Consider the following 12,388-nt stretch of genomic DNA (forward strand, 5'->3'; position numbering starts at 1 on the left):
CGCATTATTATTGAATAATTATTATAATAAAGAAGACAGACGTTGCGCTAAAAAGTTTATTAAAATCACGAAAAGTTTATTAGATTTCGTCGTTTTAATAAGTTTAGTACTTGAAGAAACTCTCAAGAGACACCGATTATAATTAAAAGTGAATCGCTTTACAAAGGAAATTACATCACAGGTAATTTTCTTTGTCGACGAAGAACTTGTGCTCTTAGCTGCAAGCAAATATGCTGTTTTCTTTTTCTTTTTACTCTCGAAAGTCTTAAGAAATTTTTTTAAGTTTATGTTATAACTGTAAAAAAAAATGTAAGTATATTACTTTGATTTATAAATAAAAAATTTGTGTGGCAAATTATATTATTTAATCTAAAATAATTTTTAATCGTAATCTCATCTCGCGTATTCTCTTTTAGATGTATTTCGTCTCGTTTTATCCAGCAAAATTTTGACGAGTTTACGACGAGTTACTTAAAAAAGATATAGAAACGACTTGCTCAAATAATGCACGTCTCTAGATCAAACTTAAAACATTGCCGGGAGGCATTCGGCATATCGTCTCCAGCATTAAGCAGGACACAGTGAGAGGAGCGAAGGGAAGAGAAGAGAAAAGCGTTTTCAAAAGTCGGCTCCAAGCCACGGTGGTAGTGATGTGACTATAGGAGGGTGGAGGTACGTTTCCAGAGCGTGGTTTAGGGTAGATAGGGGCGAAAGTCACTGCACAGCCCCTATGGGGGCCACTAGCCGGCTTCGTGCCTTCGTCGCGACTTCAGGAACTCCTGTTGCCGACTCTGCTGAAAGCTGTACACTTGGAGAACCGACGGGACGATGGGGCAGAAAAGTGGACAGCCTTCTGCGAGAAAAAAAAAGAAAAAAAAAAGAAAAAAAAAGAAAAAAAAAAATAGAACGCTTCAACTATCCGTCGTGAATCTCAATTTTTCATGAATATTTTTAAAAATTTGAATTGCCAGCGGAACTTAAATCTTAAATTACTCAATACATGTTATGTTTTAATTAACGATTTATATGGTTTCCAGAAAATGACATATCAAAATATATGCCATATTAATGTATTCATATTATAATTAAAAAATTCTAAGCTAATTGTTCCTGCTGTATAACGATAAGGGATGCCGGACGTCCCGTAGGTGTTCGAACTTCGTTCTCTTTGCCTATAAACGCATCTGTTGCCCTATCTCTCTCTTTGTGCGCTGTCGGTATCACGCGAGTGCCATGGGTGTTAAACTTTATTAATATCCTTATCAAAAACAGCGACGTGGATAACTGCGGTAGTTGCAGTTCGCGGGATTCGGAAGTTCCGCCGCTCCTCTCTGTTCGAGAATAGTTCCTGGGGTTTCTCCCGTGGGCGCCGTGGCCAGCCGTTGGGTTTGCGAGTCCTGAAGGACTCGTCCGTATCTCTGGCAAACTATCGTTCGGGACGTGTACAAGAGGTAGGATAGCAGTCAACGTAGTTATATACTGTTTCGTGCGTGTATTCTTGTCGAGATCTAAAATTAAAGTTCCACGAAGAAATCTGTAAGTATCTCAGATGACAAATTTTTTAATCGAACAAAGTGGATATTCGTTTAAGATGTCGCGCGTATTTTTGTATCGACGTGACACGAGACGGACTGATAATAAAAGACTGATAAAAAAAACTAATAAAAAAAAGACTGATAAAAATAAAAGACTGATAAAAAAAGAAGAAGAAGAAAACGCTTGTATGTATTAAAACAGTCTTTAATTGCAAATTGTAAAACAAATTAGTGACTTTTAAACAGCAGTTAATTGCTTACATGCAATTACATACTATCTTGAATACACGGTAATCTCCACGGATGTCTCAAACTAATCCAGTTATAAACATGAAAGAGGAATACTCTGCTGAATTATCGGCAAATATGTAACAAGATAAATGTGATAACATAAGAAATCTTTATCTGATTATTTACTCTATGCGGATTAACAGACTTTTGCAGTTCTTTTTAATTCTTTTAATTTAATATTTTTTAAATCACCAATTATTGATTAATTTATTTGTTTAGCAATGTCTCACTTCCACAACTATTTATTATTTTAACGCTTCAATCACGAATCACAGTCGACCACTTGCGAGAATTCATTTAATTCTGATCACCCATTGGCGACGAAAGGCTAGTGCGCTTTGCGCGATGGTAGTAGAGAGTAGGTAACGAGGACTGTAACCCACGCCAGTAAAGTTATGATGGTTTATGAATACTAGCGTAACGAATGCTATGGTAGCCCCACGCACCCTACTGAATGGCGCACCGTTATGCCATAATACGAAACTATAACGCGTGATTTTCTATGCTGAAAATTGTTTTACGCCTATAAATAGAACCTGCTGTGCAGTGACAGTTGGCGCGTGAAACTATAATGACTACCGATATGCCATTCTTTTTCTTGTGCGATCTAAGTGAAGAGTAACATAAAAAAATCGATTAATTGAAGTTAATGCATTATTATTTTATAAATCAAAATAATTCGTGCGTCGTCGAGCTTAATTTTGAAAATTATTTGTCGACGAAATAAGAAGATAATCGTAAGATTTTGTTTAGCAAAATTATAATAATGCATTTCGATCTTAAATTGTCTATAATTATATATTTACAGTACTGCAGCACAATGCGTTCTAATGCCGAATTCGCTAGTCGGGCATTCAGAGACATGACGTATCGTTGACATAGCTACGGGGGGTGTGATAGCTAGCAATTTGTAAGAGGAACCCCCGTGGTGGGGATGTTACAGAGTCGCATTTAGCTTAGGGCGCAATATGCTATGGCACTTGATTAAAACGCTATGGTGCAGTCTTTGCAGTATAAAACACTTCTAAGTGGCGATGCAAGAGAATGACTCCGTAGAGATTAATTTATCCTTTGAATTGAAAAGAAAAACGTTACAAGTAAATGCAACGTGCATTTTTAATTTTTATCCCGTGCTTGTGAATGATGGAAATTTCGTTAAATAATCTTTTTTAAGATAAAAAATAAGCATTGCTCGAGTAAATTAATTATCGTTGTTAATTCTTTAAATAGTTATACATATTTAAGCCTGCACTCGTTTCGTTTAGAATGCACTATTTACTTTCTATGTAGTCCGTCGTAGCATGTAATATAATATAGCAACGTGTTGTACAGCATCGTGAGAGCTCTAGCAAGATACACCGACAGATGGAAGTGTTAATAATGAATGATTGCGCCCCTCGCTGATGGTTCGTGAATCGTATTATTAAAGATGAACACTTTCGTTGTAAGAAAAGGAAATTTACGTACGACGTATTTAATTAATTTTACAATCACCGTTTCGTTACGTAAAATGCAAAGAAATTATTATTTATTATATAAGAATGAGGCGTTAAATTTACGTAAACGAACAAGAAATACGATAAGATACTCGAATCGTCTAAAGTTGACCGAGAAGTTTGTGGTCCATCGTAACGGAACTCTTACAGCCGGGGAAGATTTTAAAGATGCTATCCGAGGCGCAGGAGCTGAGAGGATAATTTTGGTTATTGTGCGACCTAACGTTTCTGCCGTATTGTGGTTAAAGCGGAAGCGGAAAATGAGCGGGCCGCGAGAGGTAACGAAGGAACAAGAAGGACGGGAGGAGGGTTTGAGGGTCCGGTGCGAAGCTGGGCCGAGGGCAGGACGACATAATGGACACATTAGTGCCTGGCCTCCAGTTTAATTAGTTTACATTACCGTGGCATCGTCACCACCGCGAAGGGGTTGGCCGCGGACGAGAAGAGGAGAACGGGAGCGGAAGCGGGAACGAGAGAGCGCGCACGCGGCACCGTAGGGGCAGGCCAGGTTGATTAATCGGGAAAGTTTGATGCGAGTTGACGGAGACGCTAATCACGCCTCGTAACCGAATAATACTGCGCGCTCTAACTTGCAATATTCATGAACCGCTCGGCGTACACGTAGCAAACGGAATTCATTATCAACGACACTCGTTAAATATCGTTCCTCGAGAAGAACGTGGCGGTGCACTTTACGATGGATTTCCCCCCTCCTCCCACTTCCGATTCTGCACGTCTGCCTGCGAGTTAGTTCGATATAGAGTTCCGCGAAAATCTTCAAAGGTACTCCCGCATCGCTCACGCGTTAAGCGCGATAAATAAAGTGTGTCGTATCGCACTTATCTCAATACTTCTATAAAACAGCGGAGCGCGGACGTGTGGAAAGTTGTTTGAATCTTGTTCGGTAGGGAGACACGTTGAAAGTACAGAAAAACCTTTTTAGGCGCCTCGCAGTTTGCGAGAGCACGTTGACCTAGTTCCGCGGTGCCCGGCCAACGGATTACGTTGCGCCGTTTTCGCGACGGTGCGCGGCACAAAACGCGCGGAGATTGAAAGGATTACGACGTTACGCGGGCGAGGCGAGGAGGGGTCGCGGAGCCGCGTGCACACGCGAACCGAGCGAGACGAGAAAGAGGCGCGGCATAGTTCATTTAATTACAAATTCCATTAAAATGAATGCCAGTTCAGAAACAAACTCCACATATCTGCATTAAGCCGCGGGGCAACATGTCTTAATCAGGTTAATATAAATATGAAATATGCAGCGAGTGTTAGCCACGGGTTGCTCGCGGGTAAAGGGTTGCGTGGACGTAGCTGGCATACGTGTGCCACCACCTTACGACTCCTGGGGGGCGCCTTCATATTAACCCTTGCATATTAAGCGCGCGATAACCGGATTCTCTAATATTAACGTTGTCACTCGACGCGCTCGCCGTGGCGTCAACTTACTCAGCGGTCCTTACCAAATGCCATTTACCCGAAGACGGATCCATCTCGCTGACGAAATAATGCACGAGCCACGTGCCATTGCTCGCCCGCGGGTAAATCTTGACGGCTTGTGGTCGGTCCCGGTATATACGAAAAGCATAGGGGATGAAACAAACGTTTAGACATAGAAACTGAATAAAACCGTTGTTAATATCTAATGTAAATTGCTGGTACGATTTCAAGATCGTTCGCCAGAGGGAATAAAAAATTTGTTCTCCTACTGTTCAACGAGATTGATGCATAAAAAAAAAGAGAAAAGAAAAATCACCGTTATTCTCAATCTTTGGGAGTCTTTGAAGTATAGTCATTTCCGAAGAACGTATCCTATCAACGCGCGGCAAAATTACGTGGCACAAGGTATTTGTCGACGCGTGCAGTGCAAACTTTAATCAAGCCGTGCCCGGGTCAGAGAGCAAAAAATGCCCGAGAGAAAAAGTGCGCAGGAGTGAAAAACCAAAGGAATGCAAACATTACGCTCGGCTCGATATTTTTCAATATACCAGCGACGCCGTTAGTCTGACCACCAGGGGAAATCTGGCACGGTCTCTGAGACTGGACGATATTATAAATATTAGATCAATTAAGAATTAACAAACGGTCACCGTCCCACCTCTCAGTAACGAAAAGTAACGACTATATAAGTCACCTACGGTCCGTATGTGCAAGTGTCAACCGTCGTGGCACATATAGAAGAGAGAGAAAAAGGGGAGGGAGAAAGGGAGAAACCGCCATGAGAAAAAGAGGGTGACATGGAAGAACGGCAAAACGCGGCAGAGAGAAAGAGAGAGCGGGAAATGAGAGAAAGAACGTTCGTGCGTGGTCCCAAAGTCCCAGAGCCGATCCTGCCAAGTTATTTAAATTCAAATTCGAAATATCGTCGGGGGTTGCTAACATATTGTTTGTTTCGTTTGGACCGCGGCGATAGTGAGAGGGTGAAGCCTATCTCGCGGTCAAAAATATCCCTCTCCTCGAGTCTCGTGTTCGATCGTCACAAATTCTGTATCGATAAAATCTCCTTGATAATTTATATTCGTCTTATTATAATTGCTCGCGAATTTTAGTCACATTTTATGTGATGTATAATTAAAAAAATTATAATTAAAAAAAAAAAAAACAAAAAAGTAGAAAGTGACTCTGTTGAAGTTATCGATGCATGTAAAAACGAATAGAACCGTTTTTAATCTGATATTTTTAATATGTTTCGCGTCTTTTACATTTTATGTCTTTTGCGTCTGTCCAGACTTTATTTGCATACGTGAATGAGCGCAATACGCCACGTACGTTGTCGGAATTCCAGCACAGCACCGATGTCATGTTCGCGTACACGGTATATTCCCTATCCCTTAACAATTTGCTGCTAACATGCGGAGGAAACCTGCTCGCGACCGTTCTACGATCCTGTGCTGATCTACAGGCCTCTTCAAAGTTTCAGACCCTAAACTACGTCCGTTGGACAGCGAGGGTGGATTACCGTGCAGTATGCAGTACTTCATATTCATACCTCGTTCCGGCGATCTTCATTATTACGTTTATCGCGATAATAGATTATAACACGAGTTGAAATATACGCGGCGAAGACGTTCAAAAATTTAACTAAGTGTCGTACGTAATTAGTTAAAAAAAAAAAAAAAAAAAAACGTGAATAAACACACCGCCCCCTAATATCGTCAAGTATCAGACGGGAGGAAAGATGATATGGTCGTACGGGCGAGATAGAGGTCCAGAAGCTTTTTAAGCTTTCGTTGCCACTTGTGCGGGTCAGTCTGCAAAAAGACTTAATTAATGACCAGCCTCTCCCTAAGGACGTCCATGGGACAGCGCGGAGGAGAGACGAGGTGAGCGAGAAGCAGTGAGATGACGGAGTGCCCTCTGAGGAACGACCCTCGATGCAAACTCCTCGTATGAATATGTCTCTGCTAATTCAAACTTCGTCCCAGAGGTAGATGCCGCCTGTTTACGGGGAATATTAAAAACTTTAACGTCGTCTGCTTGACCGGCTCCGTCGAAAGCGCCTCTGCGACATGTGCGTGCCCCATAGATACGCATAAATCTTCGCGCTAAATGCACATCGCGAGGCGTATATCGCGGCCGACGTACCGCCCGTTTAATCGCGAAATCTTATCACGACGGCCGCGAGGCTTATTCTTTTCAGCTCGGAAAGCATTTGTGAACGAACTTTTTCCTACTGACGGCTCCATCGCAATTTAACACGGTCATTTCGTACTTTCTTCCCGCGTTTACTGCTACTCGGTAATTTTACGAGCCGTTTTTTTTTTCCGCCAAGATGCGATCGTATAAGGGTGCCGTCGAGACATGTACAATTCAGTTAGAGGCGCCGTAAGGGCGGTTTTACGTCATATCGTACCACCCTGCCTTCACCCCCTTTGCCTTCTCCAGCCGATATTTTATTTAGACGATAATTGAAAATTCCACGGAATACGACCGATGGATTTGTCACCAAGGAAGGTTTTACACCTACCTTGAATTTCCCATAGCACCTCCTTCCATCGCATCCTTCCCGCGTATCGGAACGTTTCTTCTCTCCATCGTGTTATGGTGTTGCGAAGTACGACGGAAAGTGAGAGGAATCGTCCAAGGAGATGGCGATATCACGGTTTTATTGACCATCCTACGATGTTCCTTTGATAATCATGCATCTGTTTGAAAAATCGGCATATTATTATTTACGTAATAAATTATTTCTAAATAATTCTAATTAATATATAATAATTCTAAATAATTCTAATCACACATAAGTGTACTGCCATGTTGAAAAAATATAAAAATAAAACGTAATAATAATCTTAAAAAAAAATCTTATAAAACGTAATAATAATCTTAAAAAAATTTAACACATATATAATTGTTTCAATTCTTTAAATAACCGTGCAATTACGTGTAACAATTTATAATTTATCATTGTATTTGCTTGCATCCGTCATATTACTCGTTACATGTTGTAATAAAAATTTTATATCTTTCAGAAGAAAGAACGTTAGATTTCAGGCTTAATTCATCCTATATTCTCGCTTATTGACGTTCGTTAAAGGCCGATAGATCTTGTCCAGTAATGCGTGATGGAAGCTACGAAAATTTGGCGGCCGGTCTGATGTGGAAGCGAAGAAAGACACTCCGCACTTACCGCGGTGAACGTGAGCGGATACGTGGAAACGTGAAAACGTGTGTGGAAAAGCGCGCGGAGGTTGAAACGGGAGGTCAGGGGTGAGGGTGAGTGTGGATTGAGGGGACCCCATGGAGTCGTGAAATCCATCAGACCAGGCCTCGAGCCCCGTTTGCTGGCGCTACTTACGGCGGTGCGGCAAGAACGGCATCAACGGGACTGAGGAGACTCGGAAGATGTCGAGGTGGCTGGAGGGAAGTGAGGCAAGGGGGCTTGAGGGCCAAGAATAAAATATCATCCACGGTATGTCCCCTTTGAGATCGCAACATCTTTCTCCATCTTCACCGGTTTTTGCTCCTTCGCATCTCGAAGGCCTCTCTCTCTTTCTCTCTCTCTCTCTCTTTTTCTGGATCTTTCACCTATTCCTTCTTCCTTCTTCGCATTCTTGTCGCGAGTCTGCCGGAGAGTGCACGAGTTGTCATTCGTATTCTTAAATTCGACGGCTCCGGCGACGCGATGTCATGCACATGCATCCAGGATTCCGTCGCCGAGTTTTCAAAGGCTCGCTGATGGAGCGCGCTGGTACACGTTGGAAATGCAGAATCGTCGTAAGCGCATTTTAAAATCTGAACGATGTCTCATTCGGGGATTTCTTTTGTAAATATCGAGAATGTGTTAAAACATGCCTTGAAATATATATGTACGATTACGAGACGAAATTGCACGTTATTTAAATTATATTTAACGAGCATAATTGATAAAGAAATATGAAAATTAATATCTGCTAGCAGCTTTAAAAATTAAACGTTCGTTACGATAAGAAAAATGCATTTGCTTTTTTTCCCCCCCACTCTTTCTTTAACTTATTTTTTCTCGCCACTTCGGACTAATTCGGAAACTATAAGATCGCATGTTCCGAGCACCTTCAGCGAAATTCTTCGCCTGGGGGATCTGCGCGAAGACAAGGACGCGAAAGAAGAGGCGGTCCTTAAATCTGAAAAATTAAATTATATCGCCGTAAAGAACGATGCCCGAGGGTTTAGTGTCTCGTAGATGGGGCCGACTGACGTGTATACGGCGCGGAGATCGTTGAATAAAAACAGCATTAGTCCGTGCATAATGTATGGATGATGGCGACGTGTCTTGTGCCAACGCGACTCGTACGCGAGGAGGAGAGGGGCCGGAAAGCTCAGACCAAGTAACCGACTAGCTAAGGGAGCTATACGAGAATGCTGGGAGTCGTAAAGCTCGCGACTACTCGCACCTCGCCCGTTATAATAATTTAGTTCATGAAATTCATCCTGGTATCTCTCACCCCTTCTCCCCCTCATCCCGTCGCACTGTCCGTGAATGCACAAGCAACAATTTCAATTATACGCAACCAAAAAAAGTAACCGAACATATGAGAAGCGAATACTTATAAAAATATAAAATAAAACACAACCCTCCCGCCAATTGTTTACGGATTAACGTGCGATCGATGAAATTCTTTCCCAATTCGGCGGAGATTTCAATTCCTCCTTGAAGGAACTCTGGCGTGGCGAGGGAATCTTTTCAGTGAGCGGCGGTGAGAGAAATCAGAGGTAACTGCCATACGAAATCACGCGGAAGACATCGCCGACAAAGAATTTTGATATGAAATCAACAAAAAGAGCAGACGGGCGCGATGGCAGGGCGCCTGCCGCGGACAAAAAAAAAAAAAAAAAAAAAAAAAAGAAATGTATTATTAAAGAACGGCACGAAATACCGATTTGATTTGTCAAACGGGGAATCCTATCATCTCCATACTACAGGACTTTTCACTCCGGGTCTTTGATTAAAATGCGAGCTTAATCATCGCACTCTGCAGCCACCTGGGGACTTTGCTCATCGCTCGCTATTCCCTCCCCCTCCCCACCCCCTTCCGTGTTCTTCACCCTCCGATACAAGGCCTCTCTACCTTTTCTTTCCCTGCTATGTCTCAACGAAAGCTGAAAAACCAGAATGATAATGCATGGTGCGGTTTTTTTTTTGCTGCTCCGCGGTGACAGAGAGGCAAGGTCTGACGAGAAGAAATAAGTAGAGTCTTCCAGCCTTCCTGTTTTAAGATATTAAAATGTGTCATCAGCTGATGCCTTCGTTACCGCATCGTGATGGATTCCACTTACCGTCTCTTTCTCGCGACGTGTTTCCGCGGCCTCACTCTCCCGCTCGAAGTATCCTTCTACTTTAATTACGAGAATGCTACTCGGTTTAAATAGAAAAAGCGTGCACGATGTCTCCGGCATTTTTTTCAAACTACGTCAATGCAATATCTTTGAAGAGCACATAAATGTAATTTAATATTCGATACTTTATTTTCTTTCTTTTTTAACGCATCATCGATAATTTTCTTTTTCTACATATTATAACTTATTTGTTTTAAAATAAATTTTATCGCGTTAAAAACCAATTGCGTAATTTTATTTCGTATTTATTTTCACACGCATGATATTTCCGATAATAAACTGGCTGCAAGGGGGCTGGTAAAAGTTCACTGTGCAATAGAATAGAGTCACAAGTCTTTTTATGTGGAGGAAGGGGGTGACGATTGACAATCGTCAGTTTTCCAATTTTCGATAAATCATCTCGAGACGACCGCACAAGGGCATCAATAGATCCGCGACGATATCAGAATGTAAGGCGTCGGCGAGAACGTAGGGTGAGTTGGGGTTGGGGAAGTTGGTGGCGAAGGTAGAGGGTGGAAAACGGTGAGGAGGAAAGGGGTGGTTCTCGGGGCTTCGTGAGAGGATGGGTAGGTGAAGTAAGGGAAGGGGATGAGGAGGGGGTGCAATTTCCGCGGCTCGTGATTGGGGCAGCCTCCTCGGGGAGCAAAAACTCCATCTACAAATGAACAGCCGTGACAAGAGCCATAATTTCTCGGGGTTGAGCCGCAGCTACCGTGGCTTCTGCCAGCCGCAACCTTCCTTTTCGTTTCTGACATGATCTTATACACAGAAGATGGCATATGGCCATGTCGAAGAACTCAAGAATTTAGATCTTAAAAAGAAAAACTCGTTCTCGTAATGATTATACTATTTGTTCATAGTTTTGAGTGTGAACTTCTCGGTAAACTCGTGACATTAAAATATAGATTTATTATGCGAAATCATTGAATATAGCCTGATATTATATTTATTTAAAAAATGATTTTAAAATATCATTTAGATATACGTAAGAAATACTACACATGCACGTAAGAAATAAAAACTGTAAAGTCTTAAATGAGATAAAATTGTAAATTGCTTCACTGCAATATATATATTTTTTTTTTATTAGTTACTTGGCTTTTCTTGGAATGCGCGTTTAATGGATAACTTTTGCGTATCCATGTCAGGTGTCATTTCAATTCGCCGCAGTCAGGCTCGATCGAGAGATACCGATATCGTGACACAGGGCGTCAGACTAGATAGAAACGACTTTCTGAAAAGTTTCTTTCGACGGCACCTCTCACGTCGATCTTGCCGTCGAGCTTCACTTATATTTCAAGAGTATTCCGAGCTATCCTTTCGCTCGATTTAAAACTGCACGATGTTATACGTAGCGACCTAGGCAGCACAGTTTTGCTGAGCGACCGGCACGGTCGATCTATCAGTGGCAATTCCGGACTGCAACGGAGAACACGGTTATTCGCGCGAGGGGGAGGACGGAACGCCATTTTCCGGTGAATTTCTCGGTTGGTAATCCTACCACGTCTGTGGAAGCGAGCCCGACCCTCCGATCCTAACCGGATCACGCCTCAAGGATGATGTATGATTGTGCCCACGAAAAAATTAAACGTACTTGATAAATAGAGTTGGCGGCAGTGACTGCGCTCGCGGAGGAGCCAGGGGAAGGAAGTGAAAAGGTCGGTTAGACCATGCTACAACTGTGCCGTCAGCTATAGCGTTAACTCGACCTACCGCGCCTTTCGGTTTTCCTCCGAAATTCAGCGTCCCGCGGGACGGCCCACGCTCGACGGTTCCGCGCCGGAGATCGCGTTCGTTCGATCACACTTTCCGTAAATCATTAAAGCCTTTTAGCACGTTCAACTCCGCTGAAGAGATCGTGTCATTGCGATTCTTTGATCGAGTCATCGCAAGCGAAACGCGTGCGTTGGAATTTACACGCGATTAAAAAAAAAAAAATCTGTATATAAATATTTAAAAATAAAAATTACATACGACCATGTGAGAAAGATTTTTTTGTCGAGTTTAAATGTTCTGTTAAATGTAATTGTAACGTTATGAAAGATTTAAAGAGCACTGCCACTGTATTTAAAATAATTTCACTCGATATTGTCAAGAGAAATGTAGTATTTATCGGCGGTATGTGTAACATATTATGTGTATAATAATGTTACAGATAATTTAGTTAGGTTTTACCGGATCGAAGTTACAATCTACAGTGAAACGATTCGTAGCTGATGCGAACTCTTCCGAGAGGGTAGACCAGTTTCC

General features: G+C 42.1%; 1 protein-coding gene across 7 annotated transcripts in view; it reads right to left on the reverse strand.

The window, feature by feature from the left end:
• Nucleotides 1-12,388, reverse strand: part of Kn (EBF transcription factor knot) — a 115,598-nt gene that overhangs the window by 85,240 nt on the left and 17,970 nt on the right. For all 7 annotated transcript variants that reach the window (XR_011547718.1, XR_011547717.1, XR_011547714.1 and 4 more), the window contains exon 2: nt 7,290-7,467. The gene's annotated coding sequence lies outside the window, so the exon portion shown is untranslated. The remainder of the gene's footprint in view (nt 1-7,289; nt 7,468-12,388) is intronic.

Source organism: Cardiocondyla obscurior, linkage group LG02 (genome assembly GCF_019399895.1).
Source record: "Cardiocondyla obscurior isolate alpha-2009 linkage group LG02, Cobs3.1, whole genome shotgun sequence".
NCBI lineage: Eukaryota > Metazoa > Arthropoda > Insecta > Hymenoptera > Formicidae > Cardiocondyla > Cardiocondyla obscurior.